Below are 18,511 nucleotides of genomic sequence, written 5' to 3' on the forward strand. Positions count from 1 at the left end.
ATCAAATCAGATAATTACTCCTAATGGACTGTGGATAGAAGATGAGCCGCTAGCAGATTATAAAATGCTGTGCCAGAAGCTTGTCTGCCACATTATCATGTCATAATTCACGAATGATCGTTAACAACAATCATAAATATCTATTAGTATATTTGTATACTATAAATCTAATGGATGACTATAAAATTGTTGATATCTTCATTAGAGTACCACGCGCCTTCCCGTCATTTTCATAGAGTTTCGAGTGATAAATGTGAGAATAGAAAATTTGACCGATATCTTGTTAATTCGCTGGCTGGAACGAGACAGGATTTATTGAATTGAAGGGGTTATATTTTTAGGAGTGATTAATTTTTGGGAGAGAAAGTTTTTGGCTTTCTACTACTCCATCTTGATACAAAAAAAAGGATGAGGGAATCTTCCAAAGAAAGGAAGGAAGTAATCAATTTGGAAAAAAGTAACTCTATACATGGAAGCGTAGATCATGCACAGAAGTAACTTTCAGACACAAACTGAAAGAAATTCCTCCTGAAACAGCTACTTTCATATAAACATTGAATTACACGAAAGAAAAAAATATTTCGAAACAAATACGAACACTGAATTATACAGAAGATAATTTTCTCTCTTCAGGTGATTCAAATAGGTGAATGAATGTCATTACGATATCATCGATGACATAAACAAATCAAGCTTATTCTGTGACATTGAAAATCGTAATTCATGAATAAATTGTGTGTATTTTCTAGAATGTTATCCAACTTGATACTGAAGAGCCTTGGGGCAAGTGTCTTAAGGCGAAACATCGATGTATACCAGTGAGGATGACAGAGTTCCATGTAAGTGCAATTTGTTACCATTCATTTAAAGTAGAACTCATGTGAATGATATCTGATTTTTATTCCACAACAAATGTTTGAAATACAAACTGAATAGAGAAAAGTATCTTTTGTATAATTCAGTGTTCATATTGAAGTATTCGTTTCGAAAGAATTTTTTCTTTCGTGTAATTCAATGTTTATATGAAAGTAGCTGTTTCAGGACGACTTTGTTTCAGTTTGTGTCTGAAAGTTACTTCTTTGCATGATCTACACATCCATGTATAGAGTTACATTCAGAATTGACTCTTTAGATTTCATTTCTTTTTATTGACCTGTAGTGACACAAATTTTCTAGGAATTATTATTACTCTTCATTAGCAAATAATGCTCTTCATAGTACAGTCAGTCACTTATAAAATACAAAACCATAAAATATATATATATATATATATATATATATATATATATATATATATATATATATATATATATATATATATATATATATATATAAAATTAGAGACAAATCATATTTTAAAAACAAGAAACTAGAAAACAAGAAGAATTATTGACGACAGCCATGAGCCAACTGATGGATATATCATTTTTCTTTTATTTTACACTGTGTTATGAATTCTCCATAAATGCTCCTTTCTGATTTATTTTTTCTTTCTGAATCAATTTAGCAGCTGCTGTCACCATATGCAGATTTCTCCACATCAAAATTTTGAGGTTAGGCAATTCCGAAAAGGCGGTAGGGTGCGTGCCGATCGCACTAAAGCCGGTTTTTTTTGAAATCTGATCATTTGGTATACCTATTTATATTCTCTCTCATTGTGTGGTTCCAGAACTGAATTTTAATCTTAGTTAAAATGCTTTTCACCTACTATTCTCTTTTCGATAGATTGACAAATAGTCTCTTATTTGTTTTTGTTCTCTTAACTTCATCTTACTCAACGAGAATGGTATTTTTCTCAGTCCAAGAGAAAATGAAAAAAAAATCTGTTTAAAAATCTGTTTTTCCGTTAACCAGCTGTCGCACCCCTACGAACGACAACCCTCAGAAGTAGAAACTTGTGCGAGCTAAAGATTGACGAGATCTTACCTTTTAATGTGTGATTCCTAACACGGGTTGGACGATAGCAAGTGAAGATCGATCGTTCAGACTAGGGCTTGAACCACCGACCAACACGGCAGTCAATTCGAGTGAGTGAACAAGTCACCCACGCCGAACCGCTTGGCTACCGACCGTCCAAGGTTTCAAATATAAAGTATAATAAGTAGAAAAAACCACGTGTGAAATCTTATAAAAAAATTTTGAATTCAATAAAATAAAAGAAAATAGAGCAAATAATTCGCCGCCAATTTGAGTGTGCTATTTACTATTTGATTTAAATCTTAAACAACTACAAATGTATCAACTCGGTACAAAACACTTTTAGTTTTACTTTTACTTCAGGAAGAGTGGTATATAACTTCAAATTTGCACCCTATTTTTTTGGAATTGTAATATGTACTCTCTAGCTAAACAACCCGCAATAGTATCTCAACAATATATAACCTCTTTGCAAATAGAAAGTGGACTCAGATAAAATAATATGTGAACTCTCTCTCAATATCAACTGGTTAGTAAAAAAAACAAACACATAACGCCTCTTTGAGTGGTACATGGTCAACCATAGGTTCCGTCGACCGGGTGTGTCTTCAACACCAACATTTCAATTTCAAACTCCCCTGTACCCATGTCCGGTTTATGATTTCACTACCGATCTTCTTTAAATGTCTCACCACACGCTTACAAACAAAATAACTTTCCTATTTGGGTCACCTTCCTCAGCCTCGAAGGCTGAGGGATGAGATCTCGTCTCGACGGGATCTGGTGACTGACTTTTTCTCTCTCAAAAACTCCCAAACCCTTGCGTCAGTATCGCTAGCTACAAAAACCTCATCTCATCGTTTTTTTCCTTTCCCAATCATATGATCATCAGTAGGATTTAATATATTCGTTTGTTTAGTTTAGCTCAGCTTGTACATGACCGCAACGACGCTCAAAGGTCCGACAGTCATAAAGTAATTCAGCGCCTTTTCAACTGGAAAAATATCGACACCGAAGAAACTGGTGATCGATCTCGATCTCTATGAATGAAATAATATTCTACGGTAACAATCGCGATGGCAAATATTAAAAATGTAACTCATAGGGATAAACTGAAAGTTTGCTCTTTCTTCACCTGTATAATGTTAATTTTCAATATTACATAATGTGAAAGGTGAACTTGCAGATCCGATCAACATTTGAAATACTTTCAGTCATAGAACAATCCCATCAAATCTGTGTTCTGAATTTCGTGATAGGTCAAGTACCCCAAATACAAATACATGCTCCTTTCCTGCATACAAACATATTTCAGATTCTGGCAGGCAGAAAATAGCTTTAATACATCGTGTGAGGATACCACTCAAATTTGCGTGGTGTTGAGGTTCCGCTAAAAATACCTCGTCATGCAATAATACTTACAATTTCATGTTAATTTAATTATCAAAAGACGCGCAGCCAGGGCCATTTCCAGCCGCACAGAAATAAAACAAAACTTGTTCAACTTTGCTTATGATGTGTGTAACTGTGTGTCCCAAGCGTTATTAAATTACCGAGGAAGTCTGCTCCGTATTCGGAATAATTTCTAAGTTTATGAAACATTGTCGACGAAATAAGCTGAGACCCGAGAGAAATGAGAGCTTCCGAGGGGTTCGAGATAATATTTTATAGGATTGGGTATGTAACAAGGGCGAAACCTGAAAATTTCCGGAACTTTGAGAATAATTAGCGAAAAAATACCAACAGAAAAGTTTTTGGCAGCAAACTCCAATGTGTGCAGAAGATTTTAACAGAGTTATTTTTCAAGCAACCTGGCTACAGGCTATACAAGACCATAAAGAAATACTTCATAGTCTAGTGATGTAGAAAAACTTGGGAAAAAGTAATCCACAAATACTTAATTCACCAAGTTGTGGTTTACGAAAGGCCGAGTTATTGTGAGTGAAGCGTCATTGACTGTTCAGGATTCTTCTACACAATCTCACATACAGTGGTGATATTTTTGTCAGATCTTGCGTTTTGTCGACATACGGGTGTTGGTCAAACGTTTACTGAATCACTGGACTCAAATGTATCCACCACTCGATGGTAATTGACCCAATAGTACCTTTCAAGCACTTTTGCCTGACTTCAAAATACCCTACAGGTTGAAGTTCACTTGGAATACACGTATTAGGAAGGATTATTTGGAATTTGTTGGTTCTTCCATCCAGGCTTTTCCACTTGCGAGTGAGTAGGTCTTCTTGAATACACATGGTGTCCCATTGGAGCCAGACCGTTTTCCTGCTGGCGGTACTTGGGAGAAATCTTGCCACTTCGACCTCACTCTTTCGTCAATTCATTCTCGTACAGTTTTCAAGACCTGATCCTCCTTCTGCGCTACGATGATCTCTTGCTTCGTCATGAAGGTACTGTCACCCTCAGAGGTTGATAATGACCGTACCACACCATGGTCAGGTGATTCCTTTAATTGTCTGTCCGTATCCCTGAACAAGGGACCCTTACAGGTTCCTACCCTCCAGGTCAGGGGGAACCCGAATTGGCGGGAGGTAGGGAAGCTTATCTCCCTATCACAGCTGTCCATAAAGATGTCTCTGCCTGCTACCTTATCACGTCTGGTGGAAAGGTATTCTGGTAGCTAAGTACCCTTGTTCATCTGGCGTTGACAAAATTTGCATCCGGATGTCAGGCATGGTCTTCATGAAAGGCAATCTGCGTTTCCGTGACTGTTTCCTTCCAGATTTTGAATTTTAAAATAGTAAGTTGAATCTTTTTGATACACCTGGCTATTTGTCCTTCTGGGGTTTTGAAGTTGAAGAGCCACCGAAGTGCTGAGTGGTCTGACCTGATCAAAAAGAGTGGTAGTGATCCACCGCTTCGACCACTGCGAGGAATTCTTTTCCAGTCATTTTTTTCTGGTGTTCCCAGCGACTTACCTGAATAACTAATGACGACTCCCCCTTCTTTCAGCACCTGAGAAAGTACTGCTTCTATTTCATTTTGGGATGTATCCGTGTCCAGTGTAAACAAGCCCCTCTTTTTTGGGTACGCCAGGACCGGTGCGCTGGTCAAATGTCTCTTCAGGGCAGCAAATGCTTGCTGACAGTCTGGTGACCAAACGAAGGGGGGTGTTTTCTTTTCAGTTAAGCTATGCAGCGGGCTGGCGATTTTTCCAAAGTCCTTCACGAAACGCCGGTAATAGCTACAGAGTCCAAGGAAGCTTCTTACGTAGTTCTTGCTCTCCGGTATTGGTCATTCTTGCACTGTCTTGATTTTCTCTGGATCTGTTTCAACTTCCTTTGAAGACACAACATGTTCCAAGAAGTTCACTTTTTCCTGGAAGAGGCAGCACTTCTTGGGATTGATCTGAAAATGGTCATTCCGTAACCTCGTGAAAACACTCTGGATCTGTTTCAACTCTCTTTGAAGATACAACGTATGCCAAAAAAGTACCTTTTTTCTGAAAGAGGCAGTACATCTCAAGATTGATCAGCAAATGAGCATTTCGCAACCTCGTGAAAACACTCCTTATGTTTGACAGCTGTTCGCTAAAACTTTTTCCACTGGCGAAACGCCAGTGATAGCTACGGAGTCCAAGGAAGCTTCTTCGTCATTCTTGCTCTTCGGTGTTGGCCATTCTTGCACTGTCTTGATTTTCTCTGGATCTGTTTCAACTTCCTTTGAAGACACAACATGTCCCAAGAAGTTTACTTTTTCCTGGGAGAGGCAGCACTTCTTGGGATTGATCTGAAAATGGTCATTCCACAACCTCGTGAAAACACTCTGGATCTGTTTCAACTCTCTTTGAAGATATAACGTATGCCAAAAAAGTACCTTTTTTCTGAAAGAGGCAGTACATCTCAAGATTAATCAGCAAATGAGCATTTCGCAACCTCGTGAAAACACTCCTTATGTTTGACAGCTGTTCGCTAAAACTTTTTCCATGGGGCAGAGCAGCAAATGCTTGCTGGCAGTCTGGGGATGAAACAAAAAATGTTCTCTTTTTAGTTGAGCTATGCAGCGGTTTGGCGAGTTTTCCAAAGTTCTTTACGAAACGCCAGTGATAGCTACAGAGTCCAAGGAAGCTTCTTCGTCATTCTTGCTCTTCGGTGTTGGCCATTCTTGCACTGTCTTGATTTTCTCTGGATCTGTTTCAACTTCCTTTGAAGACAAAACATGTCCCAAGAAGTTTACTTTTTCCTGGGAGAGGCAGCACTTCTTGGGATTGATCTGAAAATGGTCATTCCACAACCTCGTGAAAACACTCTGGATCTGTTTCAACTCTCTTTGAAGATATAACGTATGCCAAAAAAGTACCTTTTTTCTGAAAGAGGCAGTACATCTCAAGATTAATCAGCAAATGAGCATTTCGCAACCTCGTGAAAACACTTCTTATGTTTGACAGCTGTTCGCTAAAACTTTTTCCATGGGGCAGAGCAGCAAATGCTTGCTGGCAGTCTGGGGATGAAACAAAAAATGTTCTCTTTTTAGTTGAGCTATGCAGCGGTTTGGCGAGTTTTCCAAAGTTCTTTACGAAACGCCAGTGATAGCTACAGAGTCCAAGGAAGCTTCTTCGTCATTCTTGCTCTTCGGTGTTGGCCATTCTTGCACTGTCTTGATTTTCTCTGGATCTGTTTCAACTTCCTTTGAAGACAAAACATGTCCCAAGAAGTTTACTTTTTCCTGGGAGAGGCAGCACTTCTTGGGATTGATCTGAAAATGGTCATTCCACAACCTCGTGAAAACACTCTGGATCTGTTTCAACTCTCTTTGAAGATATAACGTATGCCAAAAAAGTACCTTTTTTCTGAAAGAGGCAGTACATCTCAAGATTAATCAGCAAATGAGCATTTCGCAACCTCGTGAAAACACTTCTTATGTTTGACAGCTGTTCGCTAAAACTTTTTCCATGGGGCAGAGCAGCAAATGCTTGCTGGCAGTCTGGGGATGAAACAAAAAATGTTCTCTTTTTAGTTGAGCTATGCAGCGGTTTGGCGAGTTTTCCAAAGTTCTTTACGAAACGCCAGTGATAGCTACAGAGTCCAAGGAAGCTTCTTCGTCATTCTTGCTCTTCGGTGTTGGCCATTCTTGCACTGTCTTGATTTTCTCTGGATCTGTTTCAACTTCCTTTGAAGACAAAACATGTCCCAAGAAGTTTACTTTTTCCTGGGAGAGGCAGCACTTTTTGGGATTGATCTGAAAATGGTCATTCCACAACCTCGTGAAAACACTCTGGATCTGTTTCAACTCTCTTTGAAGATACAACGTATGCTACACTTTTTACACTTTTTTTCTGAAAGAGGCAGTACATCTCAGGATTGATCAGCAAATGAGCATTTCGCAACCTCATGAAAACACTCCTTAAGTTTGACAGCTGTTCGCTAAAACTTTTTCTATGGGGCAGAGCAGCAAATGCTTGCTGGCAGTCTGGGGATGAAACAAAAAGTGTTCTCTTTTCAGTTGAGCTATGCAGTTTCCCAAAGTTTTTTACGAAACGCCAGTGATAGCTACAGAGTCCAAGGAAGCTTTTTCGTCGTTCTTGCTCTTCGGTGTTGGCCATTCTTGCACTGTCTTGATTTTCTCTGGATCTGTTTCAACTTCCTTTGAAGACAAAACATGTCCCAAGAAGTTTACTTTTTCCTGGGAGAGGCAGCACTTTTTGGGATTGATCTGAAAATGGTCATTCCACAACCTCGTGAAAACACTCTGGATCTGTTTCAACTCTCTTTGAAGATACAACGTATGCTACACTTTTTATACTTTTTTCTGAAAGAGGCAGTACATCTTAGGATTGATCAGCAACTGAGCATTTCGCAACCTCGTGAAAACACTCCTTTAGTTTGACAGCTGTTCGCTAAAACTTTTTCCATGGGGCAGAGCAGCAAATGCTTGCTGGCAGTCTGGGGACAAAACAAAAAGTGTTCTCTTAGGAGTCCAAGGAAGCTTCTTACGTCGGTCTTGCTCTCCGGTGTTGGCCATTCTTGCACTGTCTTGATTTTCTCTAGATCTGTTTCAACTTCCTTTGAAGAAACAACATGTCCAAAGAAATTCACTTTTACTTGGAAGAGGCAGCACTTCTTGGGATTGATCTGCAAATGAGCATTCCGCAGCCTCGTGAAAACACGTCTTGTTTGACAGATGTTCGCAAAACTTTTTCCAGTGACGATAATGTCATCAAGATAGAGCAGGCATGTTTTCAATGTAAGTCCTTTCGAAACCAACTTCATCAAGCCTTCAAATATTGCGGGGGCATTGCATAATTCGAATGGCAAAAATTCTAACTGTTATAATCCATTGCCGGTGGAAAAGACTGTTTTCTCTTCATCTTCTGAGTGAACGGCCACCTGCCAATATCCGCTTTCCAGGTCTAATGTTGAGAACCGTCTGGATTCAGCCAAGATATTCAGGGTGTCGTTTATTGTGGGGAGAGGGTAGCTGTCCTTTCTGGTGACATCATTGAGCCTCCTGTATTCTACACAAAATCTTGTCGATCCAACTCTCTTAGTCGCCAACACAACAGGTGACGACTAGGGGATGTTTGATTCCTCGATTACTCCTTCCTCCAACATGTCCTTAACAATGGATGCAGCTTTGCCTTGCTTTAGGGTGGTTGTCGTATGGACTTGGCATCGCCAGTATTGATGTGATGTTGAACTAAATCTGTTTGACCAATGATTTTGACCTTCACAATCGTATCGTTCTCTTCCCCCACGAATCGGGTGGCCTTGCATAGTTCTTCTTCGAACATATGACTCCACACGTGTTCTTGGAAGAGTCTATGATTCATTTTGCGGGTTGTTGAGCACACTGTACAGGGACTTCTTCTTCAATTCTGGCGATTTTTATGATCAGTTCGCAGGTGTCAATTACTTGCCCTTTCTTGATAGTCACCCTGTTTTTATTAGGATTGATTACTTTTACTGGAATGGGCTGATTGTTACTATTCACAAGAATGTTGATTTCATTGCTGTCAGGCTGTAAAACTCAGGTTTGGTGGCCAAGCCTTCAATTTTTCCATTATTTCATCGCTTTGAAGGAAATAATCATTGCACAACGCCAAAGAATCAGCCTAGTTCTTTTGCACTGGGCAGTGATTTATTCGTGAGAACTCATTATGTATAAGTGATAATATCTGATGTGTAATTTAATAAAATCCATCTTTAGAACCAACCATTCATAACTCGTTACACGCTAAACATTAAGCTTAACATCCCGAGGCATCTCTACACTCAATTGGTCAACTTGATAGTGTGGATAAAAAGTTGCCCAGATACATAGCAAGGGATTTGCTGGTGTCGGTTTTTATGAAGATGTTATTACATGCGGCATATCGAGCAGACTTCAATTAAATTGTTTCACATTAGAAAAAATGATATTCCATCATTGTTACACTCGATGAAAATATCGCTTTGTGAAGGTTGACTAGGCAATTATTGCGCCTGAGGATAGTTGAATCATCTTCAAGAATATTAAACTTTGTTGATGCGATGAGAGTCCGCTGACCCAGACGGATTTCTATCCTGTTTGATTGCGATGTCTGCAATTTGATTAGAATAGTTTGCAGGGTTGACACTGAAACACAAAAAAAAACACTGCAGGATCTCCGTTTGAAAAGTTTCAGAATGAATGTTCGAACTTGAAACCATTTGTTTTCATATAATGAAAAATAGACAGTTGAAAGTTCTTGATAAGATTCCGAACGGATATGAAAGTGATGAAGTGTATTATTCTCGTCTTCAATGTTGTTCCTCAATATCAGTTTGAACGTGGATGGCAATTATTTTTATTGGTGGAACTTCATAACCTGATAATGCGCTGATATATTCACAATCAAAGATCTAGGGGTGACGTACGACAGCAGGTTGACATACGTTGGCCATACCAATACTGTCGCGGCATCGGCTAGACAAATGCTTGGCTTTGTTCTGCCCAACTGTAAATCATTCACCAATATTAGCGCCTCAACCATACTTTATATATATCTCGTTCGCTCCAAGTTAGAGTAGGTTACTTTTATTTGGTATCCTCTCTATAATGGACATAAGGAAACCTTGGAAAATATGCAAAGCCGTTTTCTGGAGTTTCTTGCATTTAGAACTGACGGCGTTTACCCTGCTAGAGGAACGATTTCAGTGATGATAGGGTCAACAGTAGTTTCCAGCATTCAAATACAGTTCCCTGTGACATTTCGATCAACAAATAGGGGTCCTATAATTTGGTTTTCCAATATTCCTGCTCAAACGTTAATTTTTTCTGGATATTGGGTATGTGTTTCCCGAAAAAAGTGAGGGTTGGTGTTACTCCTCTTCAATTTCAACTTCCTTTTTAAATAATAGATATCCATCAATAAAATTCATGTATGAGTTAGAAAATGAGGGACAACTACCATTTCTTGACGTTTTGGTAATGAGGAGCCAATATGGAGGGTTAGAATACGATATATTTAGAAAAGAAACAAGTACGTACAGGTATATTCCTGACAATTCACATCACTGTGGACAGCACAAACGTGCTGGGTTGAATTTTTTGGGTTGACTTTTTCTCTAACACATGATAGGTTCACAAAAGAAAGACGTACAATACAGGAAATAGCAGCCACCAACGGTTTCTCGAGGGGTATTGTAGATGACATAATAAGGAAGAAGAAGTTTAGGTTAAGAATGAACGAAATCTCGACTTTCAGAAAGGACAAAAACTAAGATGAATACATCTCAGTTCCATACCACCAATATACGAGGAACTTTGGAAAGATTTTTAAGGAACTAGGTATGAAGGTGGTTTTTAAAACAAGTCATACACTACAGAGCTTTTGGGAATTCCAAAAGACAATGTTGAGAATTCGGAACAGTCTGGAATTTACGAAATTGAATGTAAGGACTGCGATGCAAAATTTTATGGACAGACAAAAATATCTATTAAAGTAAAATATAAGGAACACATAGCACACTTAAAATATGGAAGACCTGAAAAATCGGCAGTCGCCCATCATATTTTGCTACAAAACCATTCCATAGACTTCAGTTCATTAAGATTAGTTAGACAAGTTAACAACAACAGGCAACTATGAGAGTGTAGAAATAAGTAAACATAATAATATTATGAATAACGATGACGGACCTATACCAAAGAGCATACTATATAGCTTGTTAAAATAAAATAATATTGCTGGGTTTACTGATTACTACATAAGGACACATTGCAAAAATAAATTTGGATAGGCAATATTGTGAAATTAATTTTTATATAGCTGAAAATTGTTTTATATAAACCTATATTGTAAAATAATAGATAAGGCAGAATTGTAAAATAATTCAGGTTGGTATACCTGTTTGGGTGGTACGCCTGGATGGTTTACCTGTATGGGATACCCATATATCATAAATAGGGTTAGCTTCGCATCTTTGAAGATGATCACTTGGTGATCTATACACGTGTCGAGGTGTTAAACATAACGATTTGGTGTTGGGAAAGAACTGCAGTAATATTTCTTACAAAAACTGACAAAACTTCTAAAACAACCTAATATTATGAAATGTACAGTTTCAAAAAGTCATTTTGTTGAGAAAACACATCACTGTTACTTGAATCAAGAAGTAAATCAAACAATGTCAATATAAATGTCAATAACAAAGTGAAAAAGAATATCAATACTTTTCTCAATCAACTATTCCCTTTATTCAGAAACTATTCATTGGGTACATGGTTACTTTCATTTGATATTGCGCTTTAGTACACTTCAGTCCGTTCACTGCCTGATTGGAGATTTCTATACGTTACGGATCTCCACAATAGCCTGGCTGAATGAGTAGCTGTTCAACATTTGAACAGCTTTTTTGAACTTTCTTTTGAACAAGTATTCTTCCTTTCGAACGATTTCAGCTTCGCTCACTTGATGTTCTGGTATCTGGTATCTGTAGAGTACGGGGGAGGGTGAGCGTAGTCTTACATCACTTAGGCCACATGTGATCCATTTTACATCTTCCCGAGGAGTTGTCTTCCTAGGTCATCGGAAGGTGAACAGGTCACTACGAGACATCTCCTTTATATTGACAGGTGTAGGCCAAGAGTCGCCGTACACACACTCTCTTTGGCAACCTTGTGGTGTCTCGAAGTGGCCTCCGCGAAGGTTTTGAAAGGTGCAGCGATATCACTGTAGTTGTGCGGCTCCTTCAAGGTTCTTGGAGTTCCCTCCGTGGAGGTGCACAAGTGAGGGAGCTTTCCTGCAGGGGCAGCCGGTTTTTTGCCTTTATTCAAGGCGGAGCTCTTGGCGCCCGCCGCAGGAAGTGCCCTTGCTGTTGGAGGTGATCTGCTATGTCCAGCCTCATTCCAAGCGGTGGATTGGGGTGGACATTTCTGTTCATCCCCAGCCACCGCCTTAGATTGAGGTGAGCACTTCTGTTCAACCTCGGGATTGGTTTTTGTTGTTTCTGTTTTTGTGTTGGTCACCTCTGGCAGAGGTGCCGTCTGCGATTCCCCAAGGGGATCGTTCGTGACCGCATATCACCCTGCGCCCATTCAGCTGTCGGTACGATTCCTTACACCTTAGCTTCGGTAGGCTGGTCCACGGTGGCATATTTTGCAAAGGCTTTTGGGGGGTTCAGTTCCCCTCACCATACTTATTTCTACCACTGACCAGGAGTCCGGCGACTCCGTCCGTAAGGCCACATTGGCTACCCGGACAGGGCCTTCAGTCCCCCGGCCGTTCCCCTATCCGAAACCTGGAAACGCGTGCGATAGGTAGCCCAACCCACGGACCCAGTTGATGTTATGTTGATGAATCCTATTATGCTCGTTTTTGCGGCCAGCAGCCTCCGATATGAGGCTGCTGGGAAGTGTTTTCCTGGATTTGAGGCGGGTTTTGGTGTCGTCTCCGGACCTAACTTGATATGGAAATTAATTATACGTTTGCGTAAAATTACCAAATCACTATTATCCATCTCAGTTTTGGAATTTTTCGTGCAGTTCACACGCAAACCCCTGTGGCTTCAGCTGCTCGTCCTTGGATCTTCAAAGTTAAAATACAATATTTGTTATAATTTCACTCATTAACGCTATTCTCTCTCACCTTCGCAAAAAGATTTCTCATTTTATTTGCCGTTGCTTAAGCTTGCCTGAATATTTTTAATAATAATCGTCTTTATTGTTTCCCAGCTGTGATTACATACAAATATTTAGATAAATTACAGAGCTAGTTGTTGATATAACAAAAGGCGAAGTTCAACTCAGTAGCACAAGTGCTACTGAGTTGTTCTTCCACTCAACCTCAAAAAGATTTTACCTAAGTTAAGACAAAAAGAAAGTAATACATGAAAAAAATGAGATTGTTCAAATATCTATTAAGATGCTGGAGAAGACGTCCATTATTGAGACTTATTCTGGTCTCATATTAATGAAAAATGTATAGGGATGGGCATTTTATACTCAAAGTTGGCTTTCGAACAGAAAGAGTTTGAATCTTTTTAGTAAAACAGAAAGTTCTGAATTTCTTATTTCTTTTTTGGTTACACATTATTCACTGAGAAACTTGTTTTGTAGTTCACTGTTCGAAAGCATTTTTAAAGACAACAAGTGACTCACATTTCACCACACAGAATAATTTCCCACTTACTGTAATAGCACGATGTCCCACTGCACGAGCTCCTCGATGTTGATGAGGCGTCGCTTCACTATGCTAGCCGACCTACTGCGCAACGAATATTCAGAGACACTAAGCTTCACATAATAACCCAATATTGTAAAATATTGTTTTGTTTGAAAAATGTGTTTCATTCTCAATGTATTGTTTTTCAAATTCAACGACAGGAATGTTAGTGACTAACCTCATCTCCCCATTCTCTGTCGGATTCCGGTAGTCCGGATCCCCGGTTAGCACGTCGCTTCATCTAGATGCAAATGAGGAAATGTTTGGTTACGGTAACAGAATGGAATAACCTTCCACGGCATTGATGTGTTGGCAATTTACCGAACAAAGACGAGAACTACGTGAACATATTTTTGCTGAAAGACCGAGAGATATATCGCTCAGCGCTCAAAGCTGCGAACGTGTCCCTCACTGAGGACAAACTTTTCGCAATGCCGGGGCCTTCGGGACGACATGCGGAGCTATCTTTCTTTACTAATGCAGTTTTCAAGATGGTTGTTATGCAGTGTGAAAAGTGAAGTTTGCTGCATATGAAATTTTTCATCGTAACCTTTCTCTTTCAAGGACAAATCACAAGCACTACAGCAAAATCCTGTTGGGTTTGAATGGCTGGAGTTTGAATTCATTTGGAAAAACTTTCTTGGGATGTTCATTCCACATAAACGCAGTTCTATAAATGGAAGAGGTCTTGCACAGTGAAGTTCGAGGAGTACTAAGTTGAACCTCACAACGATGAGCAGCCACAGTCCGTCGCGTATTTCTGATATGTACCGCTCTTATAATAATGATAATAAATTGTCTTCATTGGTGAAGGTACAAAATAGGCGCAGTTTAGCCAAAAGCTACTCTTACACTTAACCTAAAATGTACAATTCTAATCAACTGAAATGATAAATAGAGAGAAAGACACGATGAAAAAAACGCATCACATAATAATAATAATTTATATCATAGGTATCTAGATGACATATTGTGACAAGGTAAGTAAAGGTTAAAGGTAAATTCAGGACACGGCACTCAAGTTCCTGTTGGTATTCAGGAAGTGTTTTTCAGAAAGTGTTTTTTCAGAATGATTCTTAACTCTCCTTTCGAAAGTTGCATACAATTGTATAACAGTGAGTTGTAGAATTTGATGGAGAGATAAGTGAACGACCTCTGAAACAGTGACGTCTTATGACGAGGGACATGCAGTTTATTTTTTGATCTTACATCCAATGAATGTAGCATAGACCTAGGAATCAGTTTATTGTAAAGTGATGTGGGAATTTTGTAACTCAAACCTTTGTACACAAAATTGCAAAGATAATAATTAGTACGATTGATCATTGTCAGCCAATTCAATTCTTTGATTTTACTCGAGACATGATCGAATTTTCTTAAAGAATAGACAAGTCTACAACAGAAGTTCTGTACTTTCTGTTTCCGATTTGAATCAAATTTACCTTAAAGATTGCTGTACACAATGTCACCATAGTTGAACCGTGCTAAGACCAACGACTCAGTGAGAAGTTTCCTGATTGGTCGACTGAAAAAATATCTATTTGAACAAATCAGTTTGAGAGTCGCAAACGATTTTCTAAGCAAATCATTCAAATGCAAATAAAATTTTAGGTCAGAATCAAAAATAATACCTAGGTTTTTAATGGAATTCACAACGGGAAGTATGGTGTTCTCAATTCTAATTGTGAGATGTTGCAACCCACATATCTCAAAATGTTTTTCAGAGCAGAATTCATTTAATTTAATTTCTGAGCAATTCAACTCATCAAGAGCAAAAAGTGCAACACCACCATTATGATAAAAAGTTGTACAAAAATTACTTATAAGATATACAAGGATATGGTGGTTACGGCTTTTCCTGAACGCAAATGTGAGCAATCTTTTTAACCCGTAAGACTGTTTAAAAAGTCTGCAAAATACTGTTGCGAGTTCATTAGCTCACTTTTCAAGTACGAAGACTATGGTTGTAGTTGTAATTGAACCATCCAATTGTTTCGGTGGTGGTTATTCCAAATTTGACTTTGGCATCTATGTAGATGATCGTGATCGTGAAAAACAATATAACAATAACTTGATTACTCAGAAAAATTTGTGTATTATTCCTCCAGCAAACAATAACTTTTTTCAGAACTAGTATTGAGTGTAACTTTCTGTAGTATCATATCGGTGGTAGATGTTTGTAGTTAACCTAGAAAAATCATAACATAGGTAAGCGAAGCGATATATCAAACCAAACCGGCCCGTAAAGTAAAAGAGAAGGCGTCATAGCTACTCCCTCAATTTATATGATTTGCTTTCTTACTGGAAGCTTCACTTGGTTACAAATAATACGAATATAACTCACTCTACATATTCCATTATATTTTCTGAGTGGAGAATAGGTAAAGTGACTTATGACTTGAAGATGTTTTTCAAAAATAAAATCACAGAAGAGCCTTTTTAGAATCATGGATACATTAAAGGAACACAATTTAAGAATCGGGTTTAATTAACAAGGATTGTTGAAATGACGTTGTTTCCTAGCTGCAGAATAATCAGTTGGCACAGTTGCTACAAAATTAGCTTGGGGCAGTATTTGGATCAGTAATTTTGAATGCTCGAGGTCGGAAGAAGGAGTTCAATGAAGTGAGCTGCTAGATCACCTGATCTCACACCTCTGATTTTCTCTCTGTGGGAACACCCGGAGTCGAAACTTCACGCTTGAATGTGAGGGTCCAATCAACAAGTTCAAAAACATGAAAAATAGAGATAAAGGTCCTAAAAATATGAGCGATAGCTCATTCGATTAGAAATCACCTCTAGAAAAATGTTTTTGGAGGATTTTGGTGCAGGTAAAAAATTGCAATTGTTCAAAATAAGATATATTAATATTTAAGCAACTTGGGAAAAGCTTGTTAAAGAGAAGGAAATTTCCGATAAAAAAGTCCCAACTCCCAAAACTCTCTCCATTATTTATAATTTTGATTTGAGCCCCTTTGGACTTTTAATTACGTTAATTACGATTTTTTATAACCATTGCAAAATAAAATATCTAAAAATTGTTAATAAAAATTTTGTTTTCACATTAAACAATGGCAGTTATTAACATAGGATGTGAATTTTTTACGTAACTTGTTTATTAAATTGTTTCAAACAAATATATAAATTCAATATTTTTGAAACATTTGTTTTTGCTATTTTGTTGTCTAGAGATAATTATGATTTCCAAAAAAATGTTTTCTCCTAATTCTGATGTTTAATTGTTTAAAATCGATTTTTTTATATTTCGATCGTTTAAATAGTTAGTTAAGAAATAATTTTGCTTTTAAAAACGAATATTTACACTATTTATCAGAAAAATGTATTCATTATCTAATTGTCTATTAGTTTAACAATATGTTATAAACAAATATTGACCAGAAGCAGAAGCAGAAAAAAATTATAAAAACAGCTATATATAAAAAAGTGCCATAAAAATATTATATTATAATAAATAAAAAAAATTGGCACTTTTTTATACACAGGGTGTTAATTAAGTATGTACCATAAATTTAACAGACGATTCTTTAAATAATCGACGAAATGTTCATATCAACATGGGTCCGCAAATTCTTCGTTCTCAAGATACAGGGTGTTACAATAAAAAAAAAGTTATTCGTAAATATCTTAAATAACCTTTAGCCAATTTTGTTGTAATTTGGCAATGGTATTTATAACATTCAGGAGCTAATTTAGACCGAACGTGATTCAATTTATTGAGTCCAGTGGCGTCTCGAGCGGGATTTGAACGAATATTTTTGACTTAAAAATGTACGCCACTGACTTCTGTGCAATTTTTATTGTTTCTTTGGATAAGGCAATTGAAAATACAACTTTTTTGTCTCTTGAATTTTTTTCGTATCTTGCTTAGTTTTCAAGAAAAAAAGTCGACCTTATTATGGGGAAAATATGGGGAATTAAATGTTTCTTTTGGAAATTATTATTTTTACAATTTTTTATGACTAATTATGTAACAATAACAACCAATATTAAATAACATAAACATCTAGACTAACGAATTACACTAAATTGAGTGTTGGAAATTGCCTCCTTCGTCTTCAATACAACCGTCTAACCGCCGCATCATTGAATTTTGCACTCTTCTGAAAATACCCGGCGTATTTTTAATTATGTCACATGAATTAATGATTTCATTCCGTAAATCCTCTTCACTTTGAATAGCAGTTTTGTATACCAACGCTTTAAGGTGTCTCTAGTGAAAATTATCTAAGGAATTCATTTCGGGCGTGCGAGGTGGCCATGGTTGTGGGCCTGCTCTCCCAATCCAGCGATTATGGTAATTTTCATCCAAAAAATGCCGTGCCACTACACTAAAGTGTGGTAGAGCACCATCGTGCATGTACCATATACGGAATCTTTCCATGACTGGAATTTCTTTTAAAAGTCCAGGTGAAACAAATCCTGAAAACGTTCTGTATTCTTCTCCATTGAGTCTAGGTAGAAGGAAGTGAGGCCCTATGAAATGGTCACCGACAATTCCAACCCACAAGATTTTTTTCAAATTTTCAAAATGACATTTAATGTTATAAAAAATTATTTCTTTTGATAAACTCTTTAGCGGCAGCGTACGCATGCCGTAACAGCCGCGCGGAACCCTATTTTCAACGTCAAATTAAAATTATAAATAATGAAGGGGACTTTTTTATTGGAAATTTCCTCCTCTTCAACGAGTTTTTTTTTATTGCTCAAATATTGATATTTTTTGAGTTATTAACGAAAAATTAATATCTTTTTTTTAATATTATTTGGTTAATAACAATTGCAATTTTTCACCTGCACCAAAATCCTTCAAAAACATTTTTCTAGAGGTGATTTCGAATCGAATGAGCTGTCGCTCATATTTTCAGGATCTTTATCTCTATTTTTCATGTTTTGGAACTTGTTGATTAGACTATGAATGTCGATTGCTTTCCC

The sequence above is a fragment of the Leptinotarsa decemlineata genome, unplaced genomic scaffold, assembly GCF_025532065.1.
Source record: "Leptinotarsa decemlineata unplaced genomic scaffold, Ldec_3_MD MMD2_tig00026330_RagTag_RagTag, whole genome shotgun sequence".
Classification (NCBI taxonomy): domain Eukaryota; kingdom Metazoa; phylum Arthropoda; class Insecta; order Coleoptera; family Chrysomelidae; genus Leptinotarsa; species Leptinotarsa decemlineata.